The sequence below is a fragment of the Dipodomys spectabilis genome, unplaced genomic scaffold, assembly GCF_019054845.1.
Source record: "Dipodomys spectabilis isolate Male_0828 unplaced genomic scaffold, ASM1905484v1 ptg000612l, whole genome shotgun sequence".
In the NCBI taxonomy this organism is placed as follows: Eukaryota; Metazoa; Chordata; class Mammalia; order Rodentia; family Heteromyidae; genus Dipodomys; species Dipodomys spectabilis.
In genome coordinates, this window is record NW_024871289.1 from 69376 (window position 1) to 83675 (window position 14300).

Sequence of the window (14300 nt, forward strand, 5' to 3'; positions counted from 1 at the left end):
AAAACACAAATCAGGAGGCAAGAAAGGATTCAATCAACCGTGTCCATGAAACAACACAGAATGGTATAAAGTCAAAGTGTTAACCAGCCCACGAAGAAGGTGTTTAACATCACTAATCACCAGAAAGTGTTAGTCAAAATAATGAAGAAAATTACTGCTTCATATGAATTAGGCAGGATAACTACAAGAAAAGAAAAGAACAATGTTGACAAAAGTGTGGTAAAATTGGAACCCCTCTATGGGAACCAGTAGAGCATCTCTTCAAACAATTTAAAACAGGACTATTCATACTAGTCACCTAACCACTCAAGACAGGGGCTGAAATAAAAGGATAGTGGTTCAAAGCCAGCCTGGGCAGAAAATGGGAAGTGGATCTGTGGTTTAAAGTGGTAAAACACTAGCCTTGAGGAAAAGTTCAGAGACAGTGGCCCTGACCTGAGTTCAAGCCCCATGACAGAAAATAAAAAAAGAAGAAAAGAGAATTTTCATATGATCCAATTACTCAATTTCTGGGTATACACTCTAAAGATCTAAAAGCAAGGTCTGGAAGAGATCCTTGTACTCTCATATTCATTTTGTACAATACTCAAAACCTGGAGGCAATCCAAGTGGCCATCAACTAATGAATAGCTAAGGCAAATGTGGTTTATACCCACAGAAGTATATTATTTCAACTTTAAATAGAATTATGTTTTGACAACTGTTATATTATGCATGAATATTTGGGACACTTTGCTAAGTGAAATAAGCCAGTCATAAAAAGATCTAATATTACATGATTCTACTTATATCAGTTATATAGAACAGTCAAATTGATAGAGACAGGAAGCAAAATAGTACCTGATGCATATCTTGAAGCAGAGGAGAGTGGAAAATTGTTTTACTGAATATACAATTTGAATTTTGGAGGATGAAAAGTGTGAACACTGATCTTATACAATATTGTAAATGTACTTACTACAACTATGCTGTATTCTTAAAATGATTAAAATAATAAAAAAAAAACCTGGGAGAGGAGAAGGAGAATAATGAACAGGTAAGTATAATCAAGGGACATTGTATGCCTATGTGGATATATCAAAATGAAATACACTTATTTAACTAGGTAAAGCTAATACAGAGTTTAAAAAAGATAATACATTTTAAGTTGTTGCATTTGAGCACAATTATTGAAAAAAAAGAGAAAAACAACAACAGGCTTGGAAACAATTTAAATTGTCAGAATTCTATAAACCTGTGTTCAAAACTATATCTCATTTAAGTATGTGAGGGGTTTTTTTTGGGGGGGGTCTCTGGTCGTGGTTCCTGAACTCTGGGCCTGGGCACTGTCCCTCAGCATTTCAGCTCAAGGCTAGTGCTTTACCCCTTGAGCCACAGCACTGCTTCTGGCTTTATTCTTTTTGCTTCTGTGGTGCTGGGGAATCAAACCGATGGCCTCATGCATGCAAGACAAGCACTCTACCACTGAGCCACCTTCCCAGCCCCTGTGAGGTTGTTTTTTAAACATGTTTTTATTAGTATTATCTTTAAGTAGTTGTACAAACAAGTTCCCATTCTGCACAACAGTATATGAATACGATGTGTCTGACAACATAATCACCCATCCCTCTCAACCCAACCCTTCTCCCACTTTAAAAAAAAATTGAGATAGGTGATTACATAATACTCACATAATTCACAGCATTGTGGAATTATGATACTTAGTAAAAGTCACAAACGTTTTTTAACCATGCAAGGAAAATGATCATTTTCATGGTCTATAAAGTTTGTGAATGCTATGAGCTTTGACCACACCAAGTATTTCTTCCATATTAGGTGATGTTTACATTTCTTCCCTTTTGTATAGTGTAGATTATTCCCGCTTTCCCTCTTATTCCTCCCTTCCAATCACTGTCTTTGGATTGCTTATTTCTTTTCCTTCTATGACCAGTGGAGCTGATGGGCCTCTTGTTGTGTGTTGTTCTGTTTTCCACTCATTGTGTTCCTCTTCTGGCTTCCCTCCATTGAGTGCAGATTTTTTTTAATGTAATGAGAGTATGCTCAGGGAAATCACCCCATTAGTTCAAAATAGATTGTCAATGTGCCTTCATTTGGATGTTTTCATACACATTTTCAATATATAATAGCATATGGAGCATAAGAAATATGTTTCTTCTTTTTCTTATGCTTGAAAGCAGTTTCTAGTTGCAGATAAAATGCATCAACTATTCCTCATACAAAATAGTAAAACATTACACACGAGTTCTATAGCCCTTGATATACATAGCAAAACATCTCAGGTGCTTACCATAATATCCACCCTTCTTTCTGAATCAATAGATTTAACTGAAGTCTAGGGTAAGTCAAATAGTGATAACATTTCCCAATAGTGGTAATATTTAGATAATACAGATAAAAATATTACCTGATAGCATCTAGGATATTGCTTTAAGGCCAGTCAACACATGTTCTGTATTTCTTGATTTCCTTCTTTCTGTTCCTTCATCACACTTCCTGGAACTTGGAAGTGATTACTGGCAATTTAGGGGTCACTTTGGGCCAAGACAGTGAGAGCTATATCCTAATGCTGGGGTATGCCTCCATCTTCTTGGAATCTTCATGCCTGTACTGTCTTCCTCTGGGCTTTCAACAGATAAGAGACTAAACCATTACTAGTTGCATTTTTATGATCATTTGAGTTCTCCTATCTTTAAGATACTTACACTGTGGATTGAGATGCACTCACAGAAAATACATAGTATTGCATATATATATATATATATATATATATATATATATATACATATACATATATATTCCTTTAAGTAGTTGTAGCAAGGGTCATCATTCAACAAGTCAGAAAATAAATACAATGCAGCTTGATCAATATCACTCCTTTTATCATTTTTCTTTCATTTGTTCATCAAAATGTCATTACCAGTTTCTTCTCTTCCTCTTGTTCTGAGATAGAAATTGATCTATTGTAAAGCCAAAGGATATGCTTCCTTCACTAGCTAGATCACGTTCACTGACCTTTGCTTTCTTAAAAACTGCTTAACTCCTGCAAGAGGGAATTGAAGGCTGCCAGACAGGAAGGATTGAGTGTAAGCTGTGGGAAGTGTTCTCATACTCTGCATCTAGAGGGCTAGTAAACATGTTGATCTGCTCGATGCCTCAAGCAATTCAGAAAGTGGCTTGCATTTTCTAAAACCTAAATCCAAACTTTCCCCTTCTCCTTCCCACCAAGAATTCTCCCTCAGGCCTCTTCCTACCATAGTGTCTTGGCAGCTTAGAACGCTTTACCTCAGAAATGTGGCACCAGAAGTCTGCCCTATGCTCAGCCAAGCATCTGGGATCTGGCTGATTCATCTATGGCTCTGAAAATACTGCAGTCTAATCTGTGTCCTGTGCTCAGGGTTCAATATGTGTGCTTAAATCCATAGCTACGTGCCTCCAGAGAGAGCAGGCTTTCCTCTTTCTATTAGCATTAGGAGCAGAATTACCATATAGGTTCTTTATAATAAAGCAGCCACACACAGCGGTTGGTTTCATAACCACTTGCTGAGGTGAGTTTGCCTAAGGGAGCCAAAGCAATATGTGAATAAGGTGTTTTCAACTGGAAGCTCATAAGCCTCCATTCCTAAGAGGAAGCTGCTGATAATAAATTCTGTCTGGGAATGGACTTTGTAGGAGAATATTTTTCTGTGAAAGTGATTGCTTGAAGGAAAGCATTGACTACACGTAGCCATAATCTTACAAAAAGCTATTTTAACTAAAGTATATCCTGTAAGTAAAATCGTTCTAGGGACATGGTTCAACTCATAGGCACAGTTTAATTCATAGAGCACAAGCGTAGTAAGAATTTTCTAACTATTTCTGGAATGGTTGTCCTGGTTTCATTGATTGCTCTGAAACTGATCCCCTTTCAAACTAGCCAGCTGAGCTTCAAAAGAGGCAATTGAGCAAGATTTTGAACACAACTTCTGATCAATACCAGAAGTAGTAACTCATTAGGGGTAAAACCTACTTCCTACTCAGACTTCCTACTCAGAGCGGTTGCTTCATTGGCTTCCTGCCAATAACATGCCCTTCAACAGAACTAAACTTTGCCGTGCTAAGTTTCTTTCAACTTGCTTGTCTTTCTTGGGATATTGGCTTACACTATGGGAGTATTCCCAATAATCTGGGGTATTGTCCACAATCTTTGTTATGCAAGGCGGTAACCCTTTAGAAGGAGACACAGCCTGCCTTGTTGGGGTAGCTCAAGGTTCAGTTAAACCCACCCATTGTGGTTAATGATGGAAAATGTATCAGCAATGTCAGGAAAGGGCCGATGGAAGCACCTCAATAAAAAGGTACCTCATGCATTTGCCATGAGAGGAAAAATTGGACTAGTGCACATTACCTCGTTGGTTGGGGACTTTCATGTGCTGAGTGAGTCTTAGGCACAATGAAAACTTGAGTCTTGATGTTTGTTTTCATTCTCTGGCCCAAGAATAAAAATGTGGGAGCTGGAGGAAGCCATATTTGAGAAATGTCCAGTAAAGGGAGAGTTGAATATGAGAGGGGAGCACAAAAAACTTACAATAGATAGGATTTAGTGCACCAAAAACTGAAATCTCAAGAGACCTGCTAAAATGGGGAATAGGAATTCAAGGCCTAAGGAACCAAAGAAAAATGATCCAAGGACCTGCTTCTGATAATCCACTGGGAGAATGGTGAAAAAGATCTCAGAACACTATTAAATAATGGATAATTTTTATTATTGAGATCCATACTGTGCACTTGTCCAAACAACAATTTGTTATACATAAGTGCTTGAATGTGTGTGTTTTAAATCTTATATGCTGAAAGGGGAACTCAAAAAAGTCATGTCCAAATCTGGGTGCCAGTGGCATGCACCTGCAATCCAAGCTACTCAGGATCTGAGGATTGGTGTTCAAAGACAGACAGAGAAGAAAAGTCCTTGAGACTCTTATCTCCAATTAACCACCAGAAAACTGGAATTGGTGCTGGGCTCAACTAGTAGGGCTTTCTTTCGCCTTGTGCTAAAGAGCTCAGGGACAGTGCCCAGGCCCAGAGTTGAAGTCCTATGACCAATAAAAATTAATGCTTGGGTGAAATGGATTAAATATTCTGCTCACCATTACTGTTAAGACTGTGTGGCACAGAGACCAGAAAAACAAGTGGTACACTTCCCACTGTAATGAACCTCAAACCCCCAAGGGCATGGAGTGCATGATCTGTTGGCCAAACACAACTTGGGGAAACTCGAAAGACCCTGCTGTTGCTGTTTGCAAGAGGAGGATCTAAGACAAAAATCCTATCTTCCCAAGGCCAACTATACCCCTTGCCTCTGTAGGTACGGGAGACAACTGGCATTTCTGGGAAACTTATCAAGATGCAGTGAAGGCCGAATCTGTGAAGAGTTGAGCAGTAAGCACTAAATATAGCCAGGGGAATTGTCTGATGGTATTGTGGAAGACCAGTGCTGGAGACGTTCCTGGCCAACTAGAGTAGAAACTGTGCTTTGTTCAATTTGCCATCACTTACATCCTAGCATTTCATCCACCTGTCCGTTCTCAAACATTTTATACTAGTTAGGAGAGACCCCTTCCCCAGAGGGTCATTCATTTTTCATATTTACATAGGTACTATTCAGGATCCTCCCCCAAATGTTTCCAAAAATTCAAGCCAGGCCCCAAATAGCAGCTTAGGAATCAGTATAATTAGTATAAATAAGTTAGTATAATTAGTATAAATAAAATGTAGTTTGGAGGCTAGGAATATGGCTTAGTTTTAAATTGTTTGCCTAGCATGCATGAAGCCCTGGGTTTTATTCCTCAGCACCAGATAAACAGAAAAGGCTGGAAGTGGCACTGTGGCTCAACAGGTAGAGTGCTAGCTTTGAGCAAAAGAAGCTCAGGGAGCACTTGGACTGGCAAAAATAAAATGTAGAGTAGAATAAGATCAACAGAGATTTGTTAATTATACTAAAAGATTTTTTAAACCCCTAAATTAAGTGCTCTAGTAGGATGGCATGGGAAAATTAATTCTAGAAACATTATCTATAAAGGGTAGATTTTTTTTTGTGATTGAAGGCCAAAGCTGCACAAAGGACTTAGAAGAATTCAACATTGGCAAGTGAGAGAACTAAAAACTCAGATAAAGGTCTGAGAAAGTTGCTCAGCAGTAGAGTGATGGCCTTGCATGCTTGAGCCTCTGGGTTCAATTCCTCAGCACCACATAAGCAGAGAAAGCCAGAAGTGGTGCTGTGGCTCAACTGGTAGAGCGCTATCCTTGAGATGAAGAGCTGAGGAACAGTGTCGAGGGCCAGAGTTCAGTCCCAAGACTGACCAAAAATGAAAAAAAAAGGCAAGCTACACATAAAGGGTTTCCTACCAAGAGGGACAGAGGGTTTCCTACCGAGAACGAGGGAGTTTGGTGGATTTTTATCTAGCAGGAATGCAAGTTTCCCTTCTAGTGGGAGAAGGATTGCCTTATAGTAAGGAGGGTGTTAATGATCACATTGGTCAAAAACATAATTCAGTTTCATAATGCCCAGATAAGTGTCTAATGTTTGTCAGGTATTGACTTGTGAAAACATATATTTATTAATGTACTACCATCTGCGTGTCAATCTGTTCTTATTTTCTCAACCCCAGGGGCTCAATCTCAAGTCCGGCATAGTTTGTGTCAGCTCATTTTGCGCCAGGATTGCATGCTGACCCTCACCCATTCATGAATTTGGCCCTGTAGGCCATGAATTCAGATGCCAGCACTCCCAAACAATAATCGTGGAGTAAGAACCTGATGGTGACACATGTTTTCCTTTTCTGAGAAAGTCTTGGGTGTCAGGTATGAAATGGAAAACATATGCAGTCCTATATCCTATGTAATCAAAGTAATCAATGTTCTATGTGCCAAAATAACCAATAAAATAGTCAATACATGAACAAAATGAAAAATAAAATGAATAACTACACTGAATGTAATATAGAATCAACATATGTATGTAAATATAAATCATATATCTAAAATGTACACGAATGGGATGTTTTCTAGTGTTGAGGATCGGTTTCAGGCCTAAGGAACAGAATTGAATTTCTTCACTTCAGGGAGGCGAGCTTCCCCTTCCCTTACAGTGCAACAGAGTTACCCAGACCATGAGTTCCAATACCAGTCCTGGCAGAGAAAAATGGCATCTCTATACTATGTGATGCCCAATTCTTAGGTATTTCATTATGCCTTCATTAAATGAATGTGATTGTGTAAATGCTTCATAAAGTATTGATTAAAATTGATCAGTGTCCTATAATAGTGTATAATTTTATCCTGGAATCATTCAAGAACTGCCTATTCAATCATACATACATCCCATTCCATTCGTATTCATATGGATATGAATGAGTGTCTTAAGATCTCCTGCCATTTGGAGGTGGCAGGACCAGGATTTGAACTGTGGGCTCCAGCTCCCACCACTTAAACCTACTGATAGGGAACTCACTGGTCTGTCCCAAAACATCAGCAAGACCAATGATTAGGCAGGCACCAGTGGCTCTCAGCAGTCCTCCTTGATACAAGCCTGTATAGGAGGATTATGGTCAAAGTCACCGTAGGCAGGAAAGTCCTTGAAACGCCTGTCCAATTTCAGTGTCAACAAAGCCATAAGTAGACCCGTATGGTAGAGGGCTAGCCTTGATCAAAAGCAGCTCACGGACTGTGCCCAGACCTTGAGTTCAAGTTCCGAGATTGGCAACAAACAGTCATACAGAACAATCTGTGCAGCCATGCAGCTAAAGCAAGTCACCCTCTAGTCTCCAACTGAATTGGACAGAGTTTACATGGAAAGGGGCTGGAGAGCCCCTGTCATCTTGACTCCACCTATGCAGCCTGCATCACAGGATTCTGACTGCACCCCCATTCTTTCATGGTTCTTTCTAACCAATGGGATACAAGAATTGTGGCCACTCCCATATTCCATGCTGTCCAGTAGCACCCAGATTCCCTCTGTTGGTTGACACCACTACCAGCAGTTGAGGAAGTTAGAGGTGGCTGGTTGGTGAGCAAGAGTCTTGAGGCGACTTTGGAGTGGATTAGGAAACTTACAGCCTAGTCAGTGAGTGGGAGAATAGAGGATTACCCAGAGCCTGGGAATATGGCCAGCCCATCTCTCCCATCCTAGTGCTCAGATGTCTTTAACAACCAGACTCCGTGAGAGAGTTGTGGGCAAGAAACAACTGCCAGATCACCGACAGAAGAATCCTGCCATCAGACCTGCAACATTCAAAAAAACAAAGAACACAAAAAAGGGAGGGATCCCCAAGACAAACACCACTGGAGAGTGTGATTCAAAGGAAGGTCCAGGGGCCACCCCTGCCTTTGGAGAGTGTTATAGCCATCAGGGTCCAGAGTGGCAAGGGTCCGGATACCACCAAAGATCTTCAGAGTTGCTACCAACACATGGTGCCTGCCCTGGACCGCAGCAAAAGAAGAAACTAGGTGCTCTGTGCCAATATCTAACCACTGAATCAGGAAAAGACAGACCTCCAGTATCAACGGGAGAAAGAGAGGAAGAAGATAGCCCAGGGGCACAAAGAACTGAAAATAGAGCTAGAAATCCACAAGCCACTCAAACAATAGTTGGTTGTGGCAGAAAGCGATTTACAATCAGCACCGGCCCACATGCAGCACTTGGCCGATCACAGAGTAATGGAGCACAAAACTCTCACCAGCTGCCTGCAGGCCACATAGCAGCGAATGGCAGAGTTGGAGATGGAGGCTTCTGCAGTCACTGCTGCACAGAAGGAGATTGAAATATTCTTCGAACAGCTGAATGATGTAACACTTCAGCTAGAGTAAAAGATCAGAAGCTTCTATGACCTGGAGCAAGTGAACAAAGATTTGCAGGAGAAGCTGGAAGCACTCTGGACATAGAGGAGCAACAGGAATAACAGAATCTGCAAGCTCCAACAAGCATTGGCAGGGCATGAGGTACTAACAAGACTACTGGACAACCTGAGTTGGATGGTGACAGCAGCGAATCTGGACACAGACACCTTAGGGAAGGACCTGAGAATTGAGAGGTCCACACAAAGGAGGAGACCCGGCCACTGACCGAGCAGGTGAACCAACTGACAGAGCAGAAGGAGGAAGGGGCTAGGCAGGTGATGGATTTGGAGAAAGAGCTGGGGGAACTGAGAAGGAAGCTGGCAGAGCCATGGCCCCCCACAGGACTATCTCAGGCCAAGCAGCAGCTGCAGACCCAGGCCTACCACATGCAGATGGAGTTGAAAAACCTGGAGGAACAACTTCACATCCAGGTCGAGGAAAACCAGAGGCCCAATATCCAGAATGCAGAGCAATGGGAACAACTGCGGAGACTGGAGGAGAAGGCGGAGGGTTGGCAAGGGATCCCGGAGACCCCATGATGCACATGTCTGTGCGACCCACAGCTAGAAGAACGGGCCTTGCTGTGGGTTGCTCTCCATAGGGTGAGCGGTGAGAAGGAGGAGTTTGCTAGCATCTTGGACTCTGAGCAGCAGGTGAAGAAACATCTGCAGGAACAGATGGACCACTCAGAGGAGAAGATAGAGAAATGGAAAGAGATGGATGAGAGAGAGACCCAAGTGTCTTGGGAGCTGCAGGAGCAGCAGGAGCAGTCCCTGGCCCAGCTGCAGGAGCTCAGAGCCACCTGTGAGCATCACAACACCTCCAATGAACGGCTGAGCTCCAAGAAGTAGGCCTTGCAGCAGCACCTGCAGAGGCAGACCCAGCTGCTGGAGCAGCTTTAGCAAGTGCAGGGCCCGACCAACTGTGGGGACTAGGTGGTGCCCCCAAAGTGGCAGGACACTCTCAAGTGCCTGGAAGTAATCAGAACACAGGATGAGTGCCTGCAGGCCCAGCTGATCTTCCTGGCTTTCCCTTGGGAAGGGGAAGGTGTGAGCCCTGGAGAAGCAAAAGGTAAATATGCGAATCCCCCTGATGTGCCCATCACAGAGGATAGAGACATCCTCCAAAGTAAGAGGGATGTGTCTCTGCAAGCACTCTTTGAGGCTGACATCCACAGGGGGAAACTCCTGCCGCAGGAACGGTGGGCCTGTTGCAGGCACTCCATCCACCCGACAGCTCAGTGCCAAATAGAGCTGGATCCACAGGTACCCGCCCCGTGAGCTGCCACCACAGCATGTGTGAGGATGGGAAGTGGGACAAGTGGGAGTCTAAAAACAAAATCTGCTTAATCCACAACCTGCCTGATGAGTTGCACTTCCATAGTCCAGCGAACAAGCTCCACCATCCATGCAACCAGGTGTTGGCACATATCCACACCGTCCAGGAGTTGCTCCTGGTATGTAACGGACAGATGTTCATCCTGGATCAACTGTGTCGGGAGAAAGCAAAGGGCATGTGCCAGCTGTCACAGGAGAAGATAAAGAAGAGGAAAGAGCTGCAGAAGCTGCTGTCTCTCTTCTCAAGGGGCTCCAGATGTCGGTCCAGTCTGAGCCCCCCATCTGTGTTGCTGCTTTAGAGGCCTCAGGCTCCTGGGTGGGCAAAATGAGGGAGGAGCAGAAAGGTTTTGAAGAATTGCAACTTCAAGACCATGTGGAAACTGCCAGAGGAGAGGTCGGGGTTCCGTACCCTGTAAAGGACTCTACCACAGAGCACATCCTGCCACAGACGTCCCACATCCAGAGCCACCCACAGCTGGCGAACTCAGGCTTGCAACACTCTGTCCCTTTTTTCTGTAGGCTGATGGGGATGATGACTCCCTATGTGACATATTGAGTCTCAAAATCCTCAGCAGCCACCAGAACTAGGTGGCCAGGTGTCCTTCTCTAGGTCTCCATCTGCCTGGTGATGGGAAGGGTAAACTGTGGGCTGCGTAGAGCAGAGGCTGCTGGGAGGAGACAAAATTCAAGGGATATCTAATGGCCCATTGGTGACGAGGGAAGAGGCCCATGTTATGCTTATCACAAAGAATAAATTGTTTTCAAAGGGATACAAATCCTCCACAAAGATTTCTTCTTCCAGTCATAAGGCTTGAACTCAGGGCCTGGTCACTGCCACTGAGCTCTTTTTGACCAAGACCGGTGCTCTACCAGTTGAGCCCCACCTCTCCTTCCAGCTTTTTCTGTGTGGAATTGAACCCAAGGCTTCAGACATGCTAGGCAAACACTCTACCACTTAGCCACATTCTCAGCTAAGATGATCCCCTGCCCCAAAACACATATAGTCTTTACTCAGATAAATTAGAAGTAGGGGCTAGGATGAATATGAAACACAAATCTGGTTCACACAGAAATACTCCACTGCCCCCACTTTGACACCCTTATTTAAAGTTTCTCTTTTACCTTTGAGGGATGAGAGAGGGAGAGGGGAGTCCCGAGAGAGGAGTACCAAGAACAGTGGCCCCCTGAGCTCCACAGCCTCCCCCACAAATGTAGTCCTCCAGATTCTGATCTTACCTGACTCAATGTGGAGTCTACATTGTCTCCCCACCCCTGCAAGGCTCAGGATGAAATAAATGTCAGCCCTGGACTTAGCCCACACCCAGGGTGGAAACTCCTAGTCCCAGACCGACTTCCACCCCTAACTTCCCTGAGTTTGGCTAGACCCACCACTCACCACAATGTTGGTGGCCATGATCTCATGGACGGATTCCAGGAAGTAGGTCTATTGCAGAAGCAGCAGGGTGAGTATGGAAGAAGGAGGTGGGTGATTGCTCTGGGATCTTCCTCCTCGGAGCCCTCCCATCCAACTAGGGCCATGGTGACCCGAAGCATGCCAAGGTCAGGGGGTGAGACAGATGGAGGAGCACAGGACTAAAGGAGGTAATGCTTTATCTTGGTGCACTTGAAAATTCCAATTATATTCAGCCCATGTCAATCCCAGAGCCAACATGCAATGCCTCTCGTTGTTGTTTTCCATGAGTGCTGTCCCTGAGCTCTTTTTCTCAAGGCTGGCATTCTACTACTTGAGCTACAGGGCCACTTCTTGTTTTCTGATGTTTCATCAAGGATAAAAGTCTCATACACTTTCCTGCCCAGGCTGGCTTGTCACCATGATCCTCCAGATCTCAGCTTCTAGAGTAGCTAGGATGACAGGTGTGAACCACCAGTGCCCAGAATGTGATGCCTTTTAAAAGAATCTTGGCGAGTGTGTAAAAGGAGCCCCAAAGGGCTGGGATAGATCACGACCCAATCAAGGAGCTGGGATGGGGAATGCCGACTTTCTAGTCATTCTGTTCCCCAAAATTAAAGATGCCAAGTGGTGTTGTATGCATCAAACTCCTAGGCCAACAACCACCAGGCTTAATGCGGAAAAGGTAGAGAATACCTAAAAATTGCAGTGTAGAAATCTCTGATTTTGCATGCACATAGTGTGTGTGTGTGTGTGTGTGTGTGTGTGTGTGTGTGTGTGTGCATGTGTGTTTGTGTGTACCGGGTCTTGAACTCAGAGCCTAGGTGGTTACCTTTAGCCTGTTTGCACAAAGTTGGTGCTCTACCACTTGAACTATAGTAGCTCCACTTCCCAGCTTTTTGGTGATTCATTGGAGATAAGAGTCTTCCCAGGTTAGCTTTGAATCTTGATTTATCCTCCAGTGTCCGCCTTGAGGAGCTAGGATTATAGGCATGAGCCACTGGCATCCAGCTGCATGGATGTCTTTTCATAGTCTCTTCTGTTCTAACAGCTATCTACTTGCTCTGGCCTAGATCTCTGGCCTCTACATCAGTTCCCAGCAGCCCCTGACTGTGTGGAGAACATAAAGCTCAAATCTGTCAATGCATCCTATTTCTTTGTCCTCAGGGGAAGGAATGATTCCTCTGAAACTTGGAGGAGTAGGGGTAGGGGTAGAGACAGGTGGGATAGCTGTAGATGGATGCTCAGCTAGAAGATAGATATCCTGTTTTATCCAAGAAGGAAAGCATGGCCAGATATTAATGACTCATGCTCTTATATTCCTAGCTCCCTCAGGAGGCTGAGATCTGAGGATTGACATTCAGAGGCTACCCAGCAAAAAATATCTGTGAGACAGTCCTCTCCCAAAATACCACCTGAAAGCTGGAAGAAAAGCTCTGGCTCAAGTGGTACAGTGCTATCCTTGAATGAAAAAAACTGAAGGACAGAACCCGGGCCCTGAGTTCAAGTCCTACTACCAAGATGCACTCATGGGCATGTGCACACACACACACACACACACACACACACACACACACAAACACACACAGAGGGAGGTGGTAATGATAAGCAGAGCTAGAACTGCAGGCAGTCCTGAAGCATAATCATAGTAAACTCTTAAACAACATCAGTTGTTTCTCCCTAAGTCTTTCTTGGGCTGAGGGATCTGTGCCTCCATCTAAGCACTGGGGAGGAAAGCTGGGTTCTGAGCCCTGGGACTACTGGGATATAGCGTTTACTACAAACAGCAGCCTGCCGGCACTGGATTCCTGAGCCTACAAGTCTTTCATGAGCCCAACTCAACACCGCCCAAGGTGTGCCTGACAAATGTGCATTCTTGTGATATCCATATGAGTGGGCATTTACTGTTTTACCCCTCCTGGACCAGAACTGTGGTCTGAGACATCGATTTAGTGCTCAGATCCACACTGCTCTCATGATAGATGTCATTCTGATGACCGGGTTGATGACCTCCGTGTCACAAGGGTCGATCCATCTCTGGTACAGTGGCCCACTCTGTATGCAAAGGCCTCCGAGGAGGCTGCTCTAAAGAAGTGTAAGACACCTAGACATTGGGAGACCCTCAGGAACCCCCTGGAAAATACTCTGCTTAGAGCCACAGCATGAGGTCAAAGCAGGCCAGGTATTGTTCATGTAGCTCAAAAACTGGGCCTGGTTGCTGTCCCCAGCTCTTCATCTTACCACTTGAGCCACAGCACCACTTCCGGTTTTCTGGTGGTTCTTGGAGAACAGAGTCTCCCAGACTTTCCTGCCCAGGCTGGCTTTGAATGGCAATCCTCCAATCTCAGCCTCCTGAGGAGCTAGGAGGACATGCATGAGCCACCAGCGCCCAGCTGATCTGGCCTTTCACCACAGTGGAGTAGGAGCTCCTGAAAGCTTTTCTTTATTTTCTCTGTGCCAGTACTGGGGCCTGAAATCAGGGTCTGGCCTGTGGTCTCTTTAGTTTTGCCCTCAAGGCTGGCAATCTACCACTTGAGCCACAGCTCCATTTCTGGCTTTTGGTAGTTCATCGGCAAAAATGTCTCACTAACTTTCCTCCCCTGAGCTGGCTTTGATTCACGATCTCTGATCTCAGTGTCCTGAGTAGCTACGATTTATAGGGGTTAAGCCACTGGTGACAC